Here is a 20,226-nt window from a genome sequence, read left to right as displayed (position 1 = left end):
CCTGACTCTACTTAAGTTATTTAAGAGGATTAATGGGCAAGACTGAGGTATCTCTTAGAAAAGTAAGGTTTCAGGATCAAATATTGACAATTTTCAGTATCTTATCTTTCAGTTTTCAAGAAATTTCAGACTTAAAACCCCATATATATTAATAATTTAACTTCAGAAATAAATTTATATAAGGATTGATGCTGGAGGATTGATTATTTTGACCCTTAAAAATTACACTATATTCCTCTCCATCTTACTATCCCATTTCCTGGGATCAGTAACTGCTCTCTGTGAAGCTCTTGTTTCACTTACCTCTAAAATTCCTGCTGGTCATTAAAACCGTACCAAGGACAATAACTGTGAGTATGCTTCAGTGTTGTTAAATTAAGTAATTATTTCGCAAATGTGTATAATACATCTTTCACCACACTCTCTTGTCCCTTTTTCTCTATCAGTCAGCCCAGTCTTTTTTATATTCTTTCCCAGATCCATGACTTCTATTTGGTTTCACGGTCCATTGACTTGGACTGTGACTACTTGAAGGACCACTGGGTCAGGAAAATCTGCTAGAGAATGACAGAGTAAGCAATGTGTACATTAAAGGTGGTGACTCCCACTTTTTCTAAATTCATAAGGAATGTGTTGTTTGATTTCTGTACCCCTTCCCCATCTATATACATCTTCTCATGCCCTCTTAATGTTCTCATCCAGCAGAGTGAATCAAAAACAAATTAAGAGTTTTGTACTTCCAGAAGAGGTTGATCATTAGAAGGAGAGTTCTGTGATTCCTCTCCATTGTGAAAATTCAACCTTCAAGAAATAAACCATGAACATGGGAAGTAATTAAAATAACAAGCCTCAGAGAAAAACTAGGATGTTATAATTAATAGCTCAAGATTTACTTGTTTTATGTTGTATAAATGAGTGTTTTTTACTGCATGTGTGTTTGTGGTGTACCAAGTGCTTGTCTGGTGGCCCCTAAGACCAGAACAGGGTATTTACAGATGCTTACACTGTGCCATCATGGGAATGCTGGGAACCTGGACTCTGGTACTCTGCAAGAGCAGCAAACGATCTTAACCACAATCTGAGCCAACTCTTCAGTTCATAGAACTTTCCAATTCTCACGGAACTTGCCTAGACTGTAAAAGAGAGTTATTTAAAGACTAAGTTAAGAGATTTCAAATTGTCTAAGCCAGAAGAACAAGTATTATAGAAAGCTCTGTTTTTAGTCAAGTTGCTCCCTTGTTATTTATATAATAGTATATTTAGTAAAATAAGAGTGCAGTTTTTGATATTGCCATCTATTGCTGTGCAACTTGAGAGTGAATTCATTTGGCGTGCATATTAAAATCCATTATCTAGGGAAAACAAGGCCAGAACCCTACCCAAAGTGCACTGAACCCTGTAACATGAAACAAGACAATGCCTCCACACATTTGCCTATGGGCCAAGTTGAAGACTGAATTTTTAAATCGAAATTCTCTCTTCCCAGGTGCTCCAATCTAGTGCTGTGTTGATGAAAAACTAAACAGCCTTGGCAGGAATCAGGCTTCAAAAATAATGGCACAGCCATAAACAGAGGTGTAGTTGAGGCATGTTAAAGAGGAAATACTTGAAGATGTAGGATAGTAAGATGTTCAAATATCAATAATAAAACAGAGAACAAAAGTAAAATACAAGAGGAGGAAACTTTTCTTTGAAAGTACTGAGTTAGACCTTCAGAACAAGAGTAAATTAGAGCATCTGTTCAGTGTCAGAATGATGTTGTTATGGATCAACAGGTCAGAGTTCATAGACACTGTGCAGCCAAATACTGGGCATATCTGGGTGCTAATGGGAATGGTTCCTGAAAGTAAAACCTTAAATCAGTGATGCTTTTAAGTGGGTTGTAAGAGGTACATGGACTTGCAACTCAGAAGAAGGAAGCTAACAAGTGGGTTTGTGCATTATATTACCAGCGGAAATTGCCTTTTCCTATCTGTCCTTTGTAGGACAGAGATAGTGGAGGATGTCATGATATTTTGGAAACTAATGTGGTTTGTAGGCTTATAACAGAATGTAGTTTCTTTTTATCTGTCTGTTTTCCTTTCCCATATAACTCTGAACTGCTAAATGTGCTAATCCCCTCAGGCTTGTCTTGGCTGTCTACAAAACACTATACATAGCGAGTCAGTTTGGGGTCCAGTTCCCACCATATCCCAAAAGAAGATATCTTAATCTTATCAGAAGAAGTTCAAGTAGAACCATAACTCTAGTATTCCCATATGCTGCCCAATTTGTTAACACTGTGAAATTACGTAAGTGTGCCATTATTTTCTTTAGTAAATTTATTAAAAAAAAAAAACCTAAGACTATTGCTTAATTAAAAATACAAGGGAAGAAAAGTGTTGATTTCCTTGTCTTATAGATGCTTATACTTTTATAATCTTATGCAAACATTAGGACATTTCTGGATTTGAAGTTTCTGAATAATATGTAGCCAAGAATGGGCAAATAAGCCATCTAAATATTGCTTAATTGTTAACTGTACTTTTCCAACTGTGGAGATGATTAACTGAAGTCTCAGGCAAGTCACTATCAATTCATCAGAGAAGTTCTTCAGAGACAAGTACTGTGACATTTCTAGTCTGTTCTACGATACTCAAAAGGATTCCAAATGATTGTCTTTGGCTTCTCTGCAAAAATCAAATGTTCAAGGACATGTTGTACTTGAAGAGATGGGAGGATTTATTTGGAAGACACCTAGAGACACACCAGGAGTCTAAGATCAATCCAAGACACAGTGTCACAGAGATTTCTAAAAGCAAATAAATATAGATTTTAACTTTTCTATAATCTCTTCCTGCTAGATATTTATGAGTCTGTAGTTCACACAGTTGTAGTCCCTTTGATTCTAATTTCACTTATGGCTGTTGCTTCTCCTATATTTGTTGCAAAACAGATACATTATACATCTGGATAAACTATTTTAGATCTACCTTTAATTTGAACAAGTAAATAAAAACAGAAATGTACATGTTATTTTCACTAGTGTACACAGAAGATTTTTAATTTATTTAAGTCCTATTTGATTGTTGTCTTTATTTCTTTTTTGAACAATGTTTTTTATAAATTATTACATTTCATTATTCTTTTGTATTGAAAATAGATTCTCCTCTCATACCATACTTCCCAATCACAGTTTCCCCTCCCTCCACTACTGCCATCCTACCATGACCTCTCCAACTATTGTTAAAAAACAATACAAAACTCTTTTACAAATGAGTGTTCAATTACTAATCATGGACATATTGCTTTAAAAATCACATTTTTGATTTATTTGCTTATGTATTATATATCTATCTGTCTGTGTGTGCACATACAAGTACTCGGCACAGTGGGAGTTGGACTCTCTTTGGACCTCGAGGTCTCAAATAGTAACACAGAGCCATTTTTTATTACTTACGAAGGTTTAAACTAAGCTTAGGCTTGTTTTCAACTTGCTCATGAAACTAAATTAACCTGTTTATATTAATCTACTTTTGGCCACATGACTCATTACCTCTCCTCCATACTGTACATCTGACTCCCTCTCTGTCTTGCTGGTAAATCCCTACTCTCTTCCCAGAGTTTCTTTCTATCTGTGCCCAAAGTCCTGTTTATCCTCTCCTGCCTAGCTAGCTATTAACCATTCATCTATTTAGTATACCAGTCAGAATAAAACAGCCTCACATCTTCACATAGTGTGATCAAATATCCCACAACAGTGTACATGTGGAAGTCAGAATAAAAACTACAGTTGTATTTGTTGGTTTGCTTTCTACCAAGTAACTTCCGTGGATCAAGTTCAGTTTGTCAGGGTGAGCTGCAGGTGTCTTGAATTCCTGAGTGAACTCACTGGCCACATATTTTTGTGTCTCCAAAATTAGAGAGTATATTCAGCAGTATCTTTCTCTGTTCATTCCAACATATTATCAAAGGGATTTCTGATGCACAGAGGGAAAAGCTACCTTTGTCCTTGACCTGTTGAAAAGCTCCTCCAAAGTAAAATGAATAGAATTTAAATGAGATACTGGTCATGTTACCTTTCTGAAAATAGCTATATTATAAATAGGTTTTGAAATAATTTTTCTTTGACAAGAGTTGCCAATCAACTTTAGAATTTAAGAAATTACATTTATTCTTTTCAGTGATTTTTGTCTGATTTCATGCTGAAATATGAACTAATTATGCTAATGAATAAAATTGACCTTGTAGAATGACTCTCTGACATATTCAAAATATATTTTATTATGGACATTTCATATATAAATCTATAGGTAAATTAAATTTATTACAGGGGAAATGCACTTTTTTCTAAAAAAAACTTTATTTTCGAGCACTTTATGCCTGAACATTGCATTTATAGTAATTTCTACCTGTGGCGATTTGGATGAGATTGGCCACCATAAACTTACAGGGGCTGGCAAGTATGGTCTTGTTGAAGAAGGTGTAGCCGTGTTGGAAGAAGCATGTCACTGTGAGGGCAGGATTTGAGACCTCTTGCTCTAGCTTCCCTCAGTGTGACATACAGCTGACCTCCTGTTCCCTTCTGATTAAGGTGGAGCCACCACCATGTTGGCCTTCATACTGCCATGTCCCCTCTATGGTGATAACTGTTTGAACCTCTAAAAATGTAGGCCACCACCTCAATAAAAAAAGTTTTCTTTTATAAGTGTTTCCTGGTCTCGGTGTCTTTTCACAGCAAAGGAAACCCTCACTAAGACACCACCCTTTTTCCATTTCCAACAATTCATGGCTCCCCTCAAGCTGCTCTCAAATTCATGATCTCGTCTTCTTTATTATTGTTACATACATGGCACACATATTGCAGACTGAGTAAACTTAGTGATGTTCGTATGTATATGTCCTTGGTGTTTACCAATTAGAATAAGCCCTATCAAGGGACTCATCCCTGAAGAAGACTAATTTTCTCGTTCACAGCAGACACTAGTTACCACTAATTACCTTAGCTCTTCATGAACCAATGGAGTCTTGTATGAGTTACTTCATCCCCTTCAGGGTTTCAGCGAATATTGCTATTGTCATTGTTGGGTCCTTGTTTGCGCATCCACAATGGTGAGATTTCCTGCGTACAGAATTCTAGCAAAGAGTATCTCATAGCAGACACACTGATCCTCGTGCTCTCACAGACTTTCTCCATTGTCTATTATGTTCTCCGAGTTTTAGATGTAGGAACACAGTTGTTTATGTCGCAACTGGAGCTGATCATCCCAAAAATGATTGGCTTCTCATTTTAGCCAGTTGTGGATTTTTTTTTATTGTGACAGTCTCTGTCTACTGTAAAAAGAAGCTTTTTGCTGAGGGTTTAGAAAAATGCTTTTCTGTGGATATGAAATTAAGTACATAGACTGCTTTGGGGAATTACACTGATTTGGGAAGCTCCCAACAGTGGATTTCATTGTAGGGTTCATGGCCTCACCAGCAGCAGGTAGTTGGATAAGTTTACAGTACAAGGCATAATTTTCTCCTACTGAGTGTACAAAAGCCCAATTTTACAGCAGCTGATTGTCCACATGATACAATGTGAACAAGTTCAACCTTTGAACACCTTGCCATGCTGGGTGTTGTTGCACACTGTGACTTAACAGTTCGATAAGACTTTTAATTGTATTTCTCTCTTGACAGCTTATGTAGCACCTTCTGGTACTGTGAGAATTAGGGCTCAGGGATGAGGTTTTCACATCAACTCCAAATTCTTTCAAGTTTTGAACTACGAATTTCTTAAATGAGCATTCATATGATTTATTTATCTAAGATATATAAATATTTTGTCAGGCCCATTGATTTTAAAACCTATATGTAATAACATTGGTAACTGAATAGATAACATATTTGACATTCCAAATTCTGTGATCTTACGAAAATTATTTAAAACTATCTAGCCTCTGTCCCTTTGTTTAGAAATAATGTAAATAGAAAATTAGTATTTCAGGGTTGTGGTTCAGGGTACAAGAAATAACTGGAGAACCACATTATAAACTGTTATTCTGTAAACTGTGAAAAGTTATTATGACATGCATATGCCATGTTCCCAGTTGCCAGTTTCCTAAAAGGCTGTCATATTTTAAATGTTTTTTGTCTTATTGATTTTCATTGCTGTGTTGTGTACACAATTGTATTGGTGGCAGAAGTCAGCACCATATTTTAACAGCTTTTTTTTCAGAGTTTTCTAGTGAACTCTTTCACCATTAAATACAAGCAAAACTTCAGACACTTTAATTTGTATTTTTCAGTCAGATATCTTGTAAAGTTGAAAAGTGGAAAATGACACTTTATGGTTTCAGATTTTTATATCAGTGAATATATTAGGAAAGAAAGAGGCTGTGACCAAATATGAAATAATACTATATATAAAAGAAATTAATACCTTTATGAACATTTATTCTTGAAAAAGTATTTAATATAACAGTATTTTGGTAAATTTTGAACTTTGATTTGAAGTTCTTATGAATGAAAGGAAAGCTTCATTCCATAAGACTCTCCTACCCACTCTCACTTCCATCCATCCTTCTGTCTGTCTATCTATCTATCTATCTATCTATCTATCTATCTATCTATCTATCTATCTATCACCTATCTATTCCCAATGCATGTTAGTCAATCATTGTTGTAGAGTGCAGAATTCATAGATGGGTAAGATTGGAAGTTACTGTTCTCCTCTTGTCCTGGAAGCTTCTAGGACAATGAAAGATAGCCAGATGGAATGACATTTCTAGATAACTACCAACTTGATTTCCCTGAGTTCTGTCACTCAGTGTGTGTTGTCTTCAGAGATGGGGTCTTATCATCGAGTTCTGGAGGGTACCCAAGACCATTAGCAATAACAATGATTACTGTGTATGGATCCAAGTGATATCTCTTGCCAACAACTCCATAAATTATAACCCATTCCTGGCACAATGAGATGCTGTGTGTGTTTGTGTGTATGTGTGTGAGTGTACAGCACAGACTGGCCATGATTTCAGCAATATGTCCACAACTGCCTCCTGAACTGAGATTAGAGACACGTGTCTCTACAGTTCAAATCGAAAGAAATCAAGACAGGAATTCAAACAGGGCAGGAACTTGGAGACAGGAGCTGAAACAGAGACCATGGAGGGATTCTGCTTACTGGCTGTTCCTCATAGCTTGCTCAATGTGCTTTCTTATAGAACCCAGGACTACCAGTCCAGGGATGGCACTATCCATAATGGGTTGGGCACCCCCTATCAATGTGTAAATAAGAAAATATATTCAAGGCTTGTCTACTGTCTCATCTTATGCAGGAATTTTCTCAACTGAGGTTCCCTCTTTTACATGACTTTAGCTTGTGTCAAGTTGATATAAGATATTTAGCACATTTTTTTTATTATTTTAATTATTTATAGGGGTTTCTGTCTGTATGTGTCTTTATGTATCTGAAAGCAGGTGTTTGGGGAGGCAAGAAGTATCATATCACCTGGACCTAGTGTTCCAGGCAGCTGTGTGATATCGGTGCTGGGATTGAATTCAGGATTCAAGGAAAGTAATGTGTCAGCACCGAAAGGGAGGGAGACATAAAGAACCAGCCCTAGATAAGTCAAAAGTTATCTAGAGACCTGAGAGCTGCTGGGTGAGGGAAGGGCAGACTTTTAAGGGTGTATCCCTGAAAGGGTTGAACATGTCCTGCCCCTGCTCCCAGTGAAGAGGACATATTCAACAGTATATATGGATTGCACTAATAACAATTAATAGGATTTAAAATTAGGGCATAGTTAGTGGATTGTGAAATGGGGCTTCAATGGGGGAGAATGAGGTTAGGGGTATATATGATCAAAGAACTTTGTTAGAACTTCTAGAAAAACAAATAAAAATAAGGAAAAAAATCACAGGCAGGCCTTACATGAATTATTCAAAAAATTCAAGTGGAGCTTTAAAATTAGTTGAGTTTAACCACTATGGTGAATGTGCCAGTTCTTTCACTGAGTCTTGCTAATTAAAATTTGAAAATGAGCAATTTCTCAACAGTTTTGCAAAGTTTTTTTTCCCCAAGTTTCTGTTCCAGAGCTGGTGTAGTGAAATGAAACTCCAAAACCAGGGCTCATGTCTATCTCTTCTCATCACTGAGCATAAAAATCTATCAAAACTGTTTGAACTAGAAGTGACAGTTTTTTTCATTTTCCAGATTTAAAGGACAACAAAAATAGAAAATATGTAGATGTGTGTACCATTTGTAGTTCAAGAAGTTAAACAAACTGTGTCATGAAAATATTTCTAAGTATTGGATGAATTATAAAAAACAATCACAAACATTAACCACAGAAATGAATTAAAAGAAAATATGAGCAAAATAAGTCACCAAAAATAGCAGTGATTTTATCATGGAATTCACCAATGTTGAAAGATATTCCAAAAAGAGAAGCTTTGTAATTCTCATTAGTAATTTGATGGATACAAATTTAGCTTTGCATCTTTTTACTTTTAATATCCATACTTATATTAAGAATTGCCATTCTTAAACTGTTCAAAGCTGCTCAGACTCCAGATCTGTTTTGTATTTGCCTTCATTCTGCATCAAAGATTTTCCAGGCAAGGGTGGAGCTTGGTCCTTGTCTGTTTGGAGCTGATGGTGTGAAATATATAAAAATTTAGACCTATCTGCAAATTAAAATTGTACACAAATGTAAACTGTTGGTCTAAGCAAAGTTTCTGAGAAGACTCTTTTGAAGATCTAAGTTTCAATACCAGCAGTTTTACCATTATTGTATGAATCATCTTGAGTTATGTCATCAGATTTCAGTGATTAAATTTATTATGGTGATTCAGATTAAGCTTTGGTATAAGCCCTTCCAGTTGCTGAATTTATGTATTTATCTTGCTAGTAAATATAATTTTCAGGTATAAGTTAAACACGATAGGCTTGTAGCACTGAAATAAATGATGCAATTAATTTTATAAACACATTGTTACATAAATACTAATGGCAGTATATGTAATTAAATCAGTATTGAATCAGTAAGTCTTGAACTTGTCCAAGGTGAGAAGATATAAATGGGCAATTTTTTTGTGCTCATCTGTAGTTTGCCAGTTTATGAGCTCTGTATTAATGTGGAAAATGTACATATTACACAAAGTGTAGTGCAATCAAGATAATTAAAATTGAAAAATGGTTAGAATTTTAACCCACTCTGTAATTTTTTGAGGGTGCATTTTTCTTATTTTCTTTTTTAAATTGAATTTTATTGAGCTCTACATTTTTTTCTGCTCCCCTTCCTGCCTCTCCCCTCCCCTTTAACCCTCTTCCAAGGTCACCATGCTCCCAATTTACTCAGAAGATCTTGTCTTTTTATACTACCCATGTAGATTAGATTCATGTATGTCTCTCTTATTTTCAATTATGTGTATGCTTATGGTATGTATCCGTGTGCATGTGTGCATGAGTGCAGTGTGCATTGAGTGTCAAAGTTTTGGTTTCCCTACAACTGTGGCTATAGGTGATTGGGAGTAGCCTACATAGGTTTTGTCAAGTGAATTCAGGTCTTATTACAGAGTATTAAGCACTCTTAAACACTGAGTCATTTAGAAAACCCTCTTTTGCTTTATTTCTATCAAACCAAAACTGATAGTTTGACCAAATACACTTACTGGTCATTGAAAAATATTCCCAAAAATTTCTTGTTTAGTCTTCTTTATATTGCATTTGATTTATATGTTTTTGTTTAATAACAAAATCAGTAAAATAACTTACACTCTGCATAGGTGAGGAAGGTAGTTCTCCATATTTGCCCTGGGTAGTTTCTGCTGGTAGAAAGAAAAAGTATGTGTCAAAGAACTATTTGAGTTCAAGTGATATTTGGCCAGGTGTAATTAATATTGTCAGATGATTGATTTCATTATTTTAAAAAGCAGTCTAGCGGAAAGTTTGCATAAATAGAAACTACAATTTTTGAAGGGGAAAATTTTAAGCCTGTAAGTAAGAAGTACGATTGGGGGAAATCTAATTTGGTTACACATATAGTAAGAATATGTAAATTTGATAGTATAGATACAATAGCAGTTAAAGGAAAGGGAGGGAGAGCAATCTGATCTGTAGGTTCTTACAAAATCTAAAAGGATCCTGGTTATTCCACAAATCAAGGAGAAAATATCAGGGGCAGAAGGAAATTGTGTAAGTACTTAGAAGTATGACAAGAGTAGAAGGATGTAATGTGGTGCTGTGTTTAGCTTATTTAATGGGCAATTGGTGTAGTATACAGCAAAGGAGAGTAGGAACAATTAATAGACCAAGATTCAGTACCTCCAGTTGGTACATGGGACTCCTACTACATTCGCTATGTTAGTGCTAGCATATTTCTCATGTTAATACTTAAATATAATCTTTGCCTTCTTCAAATAATATATGCTCTGGGAAATAGCAACATTTATCCAACTTTCATAGGATATTTTCTCTTATTAATCTCACAGAAATGTAGATAAATTAATAATTTCACAATTAAAAACAAGCAATTGATAATACTCTGGGGCTTAAGGGACAGTTCAATTGTTAAATGCACTTGTTACTTTAAAAGGAAAAGAGTTTGGTTCCTAGACCTTGCAGGTGTCTCACAATTATCTTTAACTTCAGCTCAAGAGATTCAACTTCTCTTTTGCCTTTCTAGGGACCAATGCACAAGTCATGCGCAAACACACAAAGACATACATATATTGTATCCATTTAGTGTTCCTCATATGTACTTGAGATTAGGGATGATCATTTAGGATCAGAAACCCAGTAAGGGGATTAGTACCTAGAGAAAACTGTTTCTTCCTTTCTAGAAAATATTGATAACATGTAACTCTTTTTTTTTTTTCAAAGGTAGGACCTTGTGAAATCTCCCCTGCCCACACTGGCATGTCAGCTGTTGTTGTTATACAGATCTTGTTTAGGCAAACATATTATTGATATGTCATGGGTGTAGTATCTCTTTCATATGTACAAAATAATACCTTCCAGATATTCAATGGTCCTCTGGTTCTTACATGCTTCCTAACCCTCTTACATAATTCCCTTCATCCGTATGTGTAGGGATTATATTGTAGATATCAATTGGCAATGGACATCTGATAGCCCCCTTTTCTCTTCATTTTGACTAGTTGTGGCTTATTGTAATTGGTACCCGTTTGTGGTCACATTTCTTTTCTGAAAGCATCTCTTGCTAGCTCTGAAAACTTAATACCATTCAAGGATGAGGTCATTTAAGACTATGTACTTAAGCTGCTGTCCTACAGTGTACTCAGACTGTTTAAGGTTAACCTGTAGATGAAGAATAATGTCACTGACCATACTGTGTCTTGAATAACCTATATAATTAGCTTTTGCAACCTAAGCTAAACGTATAGAGTGATGGCTAGTGTTGATAACTTACCACAAGCTAAAGTCATTGGACAGGAGAAGTTCTTAATTGAGAAAATTCTCCAAATTTTCATAATTAGGGATTGATGGTAGAGGGCCCATTTTGGTTGGGCAATCATCAGCTGGTGGTCCTGAGTTATATTAAAGATCAGGCTAAGCAGGCCATTAAGATAAGGACAGTAAGCAGAATTCCTGTGACCTCTGCATTAGCTCCTGCCTCCAAGTTCCTGCTGAGTTTCTGCCCTGATTGTCTTCAATTTTGACAATGAAGTGGAAGTCTAAGTCAAATAAAATATTTCCTCCCCAGACTGCATTTGGTCATAGTGTTTCATCACAGCCATAGTTACTCTAACTAGTACACTTTACTTTAATGGTATGTGTTCTTTCCTCTTCTGGACCTAGAATAATGTATGTGAGAATGTGTGTGCTGTAATTATTTCCTGATAGCAGCCAACATTTGGGAAGCAAGCTAAAGTAAAACAATTACCTACCATAAATATTGAAAGTAATATGTGCTTGTAGGATTAGAACAGCTAACTTCATTCTAAAATGTTATTCTCGCTTAGCTTGGGTCAATACAGCAAGTTCTTCTCCTTTAAAATTCCATTAAAGATTTCTGCAATGACTTCCTCATTTCACTCCATATCATATTTTCAGGGTTGTTCAGTTAATACAGAGAAAAGATTGTGTTCGGGAGAGGTGCATATAAGGAACAGACACAGGTACAATAGACATCTGGGACAGATAGGTCAGACATCTATAACAGACAGTACAGATAACCATTAACCACATATATTGATCAGAGGAAATACAAAAAAAAATAAAAAATAAAAAGAGAGGTGGAGAATTAAATTTGGGCTCACTCTAGTTCAAACTAAAACAAAGTCAATTGTTTTATTTTTATGACATAATTTATTATCAAACTCTTCTTCAGACCTACAAAAGGAAGCTTCTGTGATGAATGGTGAAAGCTTCATCTAAGGATAGTTATTTACAATACAATTGGAGATTATATTGATTCAACCAGTGGTAGATTAGACTATAGGAGGCATTAATCTTCTCCTACTGAGTGTGCCTTATGTCCAATGAGAAACCTATTGGTTAGTGTCAAGATAAAAGTGTCGTTATTATCGTCTTAGAAATATGTTGCCAGACTTGAGAGTAGTGGCACATGCCTTAATCCCAGGACTTGGGAAGGAGAGGCAGGTGGATCTCTGCTAGTTTGAGGACAGTCTGTTCTATAGGATAGTTTTAGGATACCCAGGGCTACACAGTGAAACCCTGTCTAAATAAAGGGAGCAACCAAACCAAAAACCAAAACCAAACCAACCCACCAAAGAAATCTGTTGCCAGGCTGGAAGTCATTGCTTGATTTGAAGGCTTCACAGTTCAGTATTAGTACTATTGATTGCTCTTCACTTCATGTAGTTTGCATGGTGCCCTTAGATGCTATGAGAGAGAGTGTCCTCAAGGAGTAGGCTTCCAGGTCAGCTCCAATTGTATCCTACTTAAGTCCCATATCCTAAGTGAGTGTGTCTCCAAAAACACAGTCTTACCTTCAAGTTCTGAAGATAACCACAGGCTGCACCAATAGTTTATATAATTTTGCTAGTCTCTTGGATTCTCCTAACTAACATATAAAGCTAGGTTTATCTTGCCTGGCATTAGGAGAGTTTTAGAAAATCTATGGCTCTTGGCATGGAAGAGCATTATCAGCAGGTAAATATATTTATATATGTGTCTCTGTGTCTGTCTATATATGTATGTATATACACATATATAACAGACACATACATATATAGTTTTCAGTAAGCTTATAAAATAGTGTTTTCTTATTTTTTTCAAATGTGCTTTATATTACTCCCCCTCCTCCTTTCCTGTTAAAATCTACCCTTAATTTTCTGCTTCTCCTTTAATATCTGTGTCCTATTTATCAGTCCCTAGATGTAAAAATAGATCACATTTGCAATTCAGAAATGCATTTCATTTGCAGTATGTAGTAATGAACCTGCTATTATTAATTTAGATTTGGATATTTTGCCATGAGTTATGTTTATATATACACATGTATACATATATAACATATATACATGTGTGCTTATGTGTCTCTTCATGAATTTAGATGTGTGTAGACGTTGTGTGTCTATATGTTTGTATTTATGTGGCATCTATGTGTTTGTGTGTGTGCACAGATCTGTTTTTTTTCCTTGAGCCAGTTTAGCACAATTACATAAAGCTAAGCTGGCAAGTAGACTCATCTTGTAGGAGTAGAATGTGGTAAATGAGAGATAGGATGGGGCATTTTTAATGTCATGTGGGCACAGGACAAAATAGAATCAAAAATATCCCATAGTGGTAGACACATTAGTCATTTTTGCTTTTTAAAGGAAGAAGAAGGTTTAAATATCACAAGAAAAATCTCAAGTCTGAGGTAGCTGGGAAGAAGTTCAGTGTTAGCACAGTTGATTATATGTATGTATTCCTGATGTGTTTTCTAAGCCAGGGAATTAACTTTAGATTAAAACCCTTCTCACTAATTTAAATGATTTTCTAAAACTGTGTAATACAGTGCTTTGTTTGTGACAAGAAACAGTACAATACAAAATCATACTGAATTCCCCAAAGCTACTACCATTATATGCATAAAGGAGACAGATATAACTAAAACACATTATTGTGAACAATTTAAAACACATGCTTCAGAGCCCAAAATAAGACAGTGGTTTCCAACAAAAATGAGATGACAATACTTCATAATAAGAAAATGAGAATACAATTGTAAAAGAACCTTCATTTAAAGAACAAATTGTAGCTCTCTGATGGGAGGACACCATTTGTGACCTGGAGAGATGTCTCAGCAGTTAAGCTAACCTGCTGCTCTTTCAGAGAACAGAAATTTTTTTCCAGCACCCATGTCTTAAGGTTCAGAACCATCTGTAATTTCAGCTACAAGAATCTGAAAACTTCTTTGGGCCTCTGTGAGCACATACACACACACACACACACACACACACACACACACTCACACACACTAAAAAAACTCACACAATTGGATAAAAACAAAGTAAGAATATAAGAACTCTATTTCCATATATTTCTGCAGTTTAAGCGTTTTTTGACAAATATTTTTAAAGAGTATAGATAGTAAATACATCTTTATTTCAGTTAAACATAGTAAGAATATAATTATCCTGTAGCAGATTCCTATCATCTAATTGTCTCATTATTTGTTATTATTATAAGCACTGTGTGTGTGTGTGTGTGCATGTGTGTGTGTGTTTAATTTTTATGTGAATGCACCCAGGCATACACATGTAGGTGTGGAGGCTGGTGGCCAGTTTAGGGGCTTTAATCTATTTCTCTCCGTGTTAATTTTTAACAGGATTTCTCTGAGAATCTAGAGCTTACTATTTTAACTATACTAACTGGGAAGCCAGTTTCATTCACACTTCCCTAATAACTAAGGTTAGAGATATACTACCATGTGAAACAATTTTTTATGGTTGTTGTATATCTGAACTCAGATATTCATGTTGGCATTGAAAGCAGTTTACCCCCAATTCTTCTCTCAAGCACTCATCATGATAATAATCAAAAACTATGACTGACTACCTTGAAATAATCAGTGAAAAAACAATAACTACTTTGAAGGTTAGTCATTGAATCCTAAGTAAACATTATTATAAAATTCATTTTATATATAAAACACTAGAAATCTTCAACTCTATAATTTCGTATGTCATTAGTCTTGGTGTCCATTCGTAAAAGCCTTGCACAAATCTCAGAGTTTTTGGATCCTTTAAAAATTATTGCTTGGGATCTCCTTATAGTGATATTGACACTAATTTAATTCTACAAAGAGTGACATATAAGGGCATTCGTCTAATGGTTTGTGTGTGCATATCTGAAATAGTAGATATGCAGCTAACGTGGTAGAAAAGGGTGGATTAGAAGAGACAAAAATAAAATAAACTATAGTTTTGAATTTTACACAACAGGCAAAGTACATGTGGAGTATGGACCACAGAGAGTTAAGACGAGAGATGGAAAAGTCTGAGTAAGTAGTCTAGAGAGACAAAAGGTATATGGTTGTACAAAACAAGGAAATTAAACACCATGTCAAGATCAGGTATAGCCATGCAGTGATTTGGGAGTAATTGGGCTACAGGATTTTGTGTTTGCATTGTTGACATTTGATCTTGCTTTGACTAAGTATTTTCTTACCCTACCCCATTCCTCCTTGTTGGAATGGAAGCATGCATCCTTAGCCATTAAGGATTGGCACTATATAATTTGCTCTTTTATTTTACAACAGTTAAGAATTAAGAAAGTGCCTTGCTTTTTGGAAGTTACTTTGTACTTGGAAATTTAAAACGATGCTGAGATAGAGTCAATGGGAATTTTGAATTTGGACTGAACACATTTTTGCATTATGATATGGCCCTGATATGGGGGAGGAAGTGAAATCCCGTGGCATGTTTAAACATGGCCCCTATTTTGCTCTACTGTGCTGTCCAGGAGAGGTGTAGGTCCCATTTTCCTAAGGGCTGCAGCTGGTAAGGGGAAGGGTTAACTCCTTTGTCTACCACAAGAGGTAGAGGCAAGAGGGAAAAGGCATCATCCCCTAGACTTCACCACCACATGGTAGAAAAGGGTGTGTGTGGCCATCTCTCCCATTCTCATGCCTGCAGAGCTGGCTCCCTGTACCTGTATCAATGGGGTCAGCTCTACTGTGCTTCCCAGGTAAAAAGCAGGGCCCACTTTCCGGAGTGATGCTGCTGGTAAGTGGGAGGGTCAGCTCCCTCATATGTCACAAGTGGCTAGGAGAGAGGGGCAAGGGGTACATCTCCCTCACCCACATCCACATGACTGACGAGGAGTGGGGGCAGCTTTGTCACTCTCACAATTTGAGAGCTGATTCACTCACACCTTTGCCAGCAGGGTTGGCTCTCCTCTGCTGGCTGGGGGAGGTGCAGGAGCAGCTCTCCCTAATGCTGCAGCTGGTGAAGGGCAGTGACAGCTCTCCCACTCTTAGGACCTCAGGATTAGCTCTCCATCCTGCTTCAGACAGAGAGAGAAGGGCAGTGGAGGGGGATATCTCTTCACTCTCCCACTCAGCAGCTGCAGCACTCGGGAAAGTGGTACTGCACCTTGACTGGGTAGCTGATCCTGTGGACAGTGAAGCCGGTGAACTACCTGAAAACTTCATCTTGGAAGACCTGGCAATAACTCTCCTCTGCCATATGGTGGTATAGGTGGAGTAGAGATGACCTCCCTCCTTGCCGCTTGTGGTGGATGGGAATGTTGCCACCCACCGGAGGTCACGAGTGTGGGAGAGCTCTTGCTGCCCTTCACCAGCTGCAGCACTCTGGAGAGTGGCATTTCCACTTCACCTGCGCACCACTGTAGAGCTGGTCCTGAAGGTAGAGGTGTGGGAGAGCTGAGTCTGAGGATGTGAAAGCAGAACTGGACTTGCCACTTTCTCATTGCTGAATATTATGTACTAAGCAGAGCAATGCTGGAAAGCTCACCCTGGTGGTGAGGACAAGGGAGAGCTCTTGGGCTAATCAACCCTTCCAGTACCCAGGCTTAGACCCCGGGCTGTGAGTTGGCCCAGCCCAACATCCACTCCATCTGTGATCTGCTAGAGCAAGTGAAGGGACCAGTCCTTCACACCCAAAGCTACAGGACCTCCACACAACACAGGGCAACAATAGGATACCCAAGAAGAGTTCCAGTGAGGACCCAGCATTGATAGTGCACCAGAAACCACAGGCCTCAAATCAGACCAATGACTCTGCAATGGACACTGGCGAGTAAAGATGTATAGATAAAAAGGTTGGCTTTGTGACTCAATGTGTCACATCACAGCTTCCAAGACCAGATTGATTTTTCCTGCTCTTCTTCTTCTTCTTCTTCTTCTTCTTCTTCTTTTTTCTTAAATTGGCAAGGGCAGAGGGGAAAATACAAAAGGACCGGGAAATGAATGGTATCAAGATGCTTGATGTGAAAGACACAAAGAATAAATTAAGCAAGTTAAAAAAATGTTCCCTATTGCCTCAAATATTTGATCTCTTAGTCCCCAGATGGTGTTGCTGTGTGGGGAAGTTAAGTTGGTGCCAGGTGGCACCTTCCTGGCAAATTATATCACCGTAGACTCTTCTTTTTAAATGAAAAAGTGTCAGGAACTTCCAGTTTGCTCCCCACTACATACATGTGGTTCAAGATGTGGGCTCTCAGTTTTCTTCTTTCTGTATGCTCCACACTCACTGGCATGCCTCCTCCACCCATATGGACCTTAGCCCACTGCAATCAAAGCCAAATAAACTCTGTCATCCTTAGACTATCGTGCTCATGACGCTTTATAGCAACAACAGACAACTAGTCAATACAAGCCATAGGAGGTATTTCTTAAGTGTGTTCATACAACACAGGAGATTATTGAATGTGATTAAATCAAGGAATAAGGCAACATGGCTCATGTGATACATTTCCCATGATTATTTTCACAAGCCAAGAAAAGTGAACAGTAATATTGTTAGCAGAAAAATGAATGATGTGATGGAAAAAAGTATCAAAACTACGTATTTCTCAAAAGGCATTAGAATAGCAAAATGACACAGATGTGACAAGGGCTGAGAGACTCCTATCCTGTACAGTGAGTCACCGAGTTCTCAGGGAAAATATATTTTTCCAAAGAAAATGATGCTTCATGACTTCATTAATAAATGTGAATTCTAATATTCGTTGTCAACTTAACAGGGTAATCACTACCCAGAGGACAAAACTCTGTGCATGTTTGTGAGGACACTTCTTGATATGTATGGTGATGGAAAAAGCCTTCCCACTGGGCCAATACCTTCCCAATGATTGGGGTCATGGACCAAATAAAAGGTAGAAAGTTAATTGGGTGAGAACTGCTTCCTCTACTCTACCTCTGCTTCCTGAATGTGGGTGTAACCTGAGTAGCTTCCTCAAATTTCTGCCACTGTGATTTTCCTGCCAGGACAGTCTGAGTTCTAGAGGACTGGACTCTGTGAATATATGCTTGAGAGACTAGTAAAATGACATATAACCAGTGGAATTTGAATCTTAACTAGTGGCAAACAATATTAGGCATTGTAGAGGAGTTTTAATGATGCCATTGGGTGTCATTCTTTATTCATGTGATTCTCAGTACAATATTCTTATTTTGATGTAACTAATCTAACACCATATCATAAACATCAGTATTAGTTTTGTGTTTGGAACTATTAAATTATTTCAGTATCCTCTCTTTCCTATCCTCTTTCTAAACCCTCGCAAATGCTTACAAAATAAAATCTGTTTCAGCACAGGGCGTGGTAGTGTACATCTTTAACTTCATTACTCAGGTATTTGCATGCAGAGGTGAGCATATTGTCATTACCCTGAGGACAGCCTACTCTACATGGTATGTAGAATGCATACAATGCCAGGCTGCATAGTTTGACCCTGTCACATACAAAGATAATGCTCTGGTTACAGTCCAGGGAAATCTAGTGACAATGGCTTCTTTGCAATTCTAAAACATGAAAGCAAACAAAAGTATAGGCAGATAAAAATTTTAAAAATGAAATAAATACTGGTAAAAGTTTAAAAAGTGCACATAGGGAAAACTTAGTCAAATGTTCTCATTATTTGCTTCATAATAAAAAAGAGAGGGGAGTGCTTGACTACTCGGTCTCCACCTTGATGTTTCTGGGTTATAAATACTGCTTAAACACTAGCCATAACACAGCAACAGTACTGTGATTTCTAACCTTTGATTAATTTCTTTGTAGTTATAATTAGCCACCACATTCCAAGAGAGAGAAGCTGCGGAAATGATAATGAGATATAGCTAAAATAAATGCAGCCTATCATCTGTAGTTCTTCAGATTACCTGAATATTATTTGATTTGATCCCTTTATTTTAGGATTGAGGAAGCTACTGCAATGGAACTTAGAAAATATGTATTTGGGCACACTATACGGTGTGAGGATAAAGTTCTCTAAAGTGAGAGGTACAAAACTGTCTTTATTATAGGGACACGAAGGAAATGGGATTCAAAGGAAACACACAGACTCACTAAACACCAGACAGGGTGGAAACCACATTGCCCCACTGTTCTACTTCAGGGAAATGTAAACTAGCTTGCTTCTGCTCTGAACGCCCAAAAGAGCAAGCAAGCTTCTTCTCTCTGCTTCTCAGTATACATGTACACCTCAGACCAAGTCCGAAGTGCTGGTACCCCATAAGCTAAAAGCTAAATGAATTCCCACAACAGTTCTTTATGGATTATGTTTATGGGGTAATTTCTTGATGTCTGTGTACAAGGCATGCTTGAACAGAGATGAAAATTGACAGAGGTAATGTGTCCCTTTGAATTAATCCCAGCATGTTAAGAGAAGGGCCTCTCTCTTTCTAATCCTTTAAACATTGCCTACATCATGAATAATGACCAGCAATTTTTGTCCTATTCTCCCAGCATAAAAATTGTTTATAGTCTAGGGTTATGAATTATCACATTTGTTCTACAAAAAGTGGATGCTTTAGTTGTGAGGCCTAATAAATAGTAAAATTCTCTAAATCATCGTACTTTGTTTCTAGTGACAAATGCTCATGTTTCTCCTTGAAGGATTTTGTTCACAGAAACACACACACACACAATTGTATTACTATGGACATTGTTTATGTTGTAAATAAACATAAGCAGTAAATAGTAGATAAATAATGTTTATTATTATTTGTATAAATCCTCTTTTCTTCTACTAGGCTAATATTCTACCAGCATGGAGGGAAGCATTTCTGATCCATCATATAATTTTTTTTTTTTAAG

Source organism: Microtus ochrogaster, chromosome 17 (genome assembly GCF_000317375.1).
Source record: "Microtus ochrogaster isolate Prairie Vole_2 chromosome 17, MicOch1.0, whole genome shotgun sequence".
Taxonomy (NCBI): Eukaryota; Metazoa; Chordata; class Mammalia; order Rodentia; family Cricetidae; genus Microtus; species Microtus ochrogaster.
Note: the sequence above shows the minus strand (reverse complement) of the source record.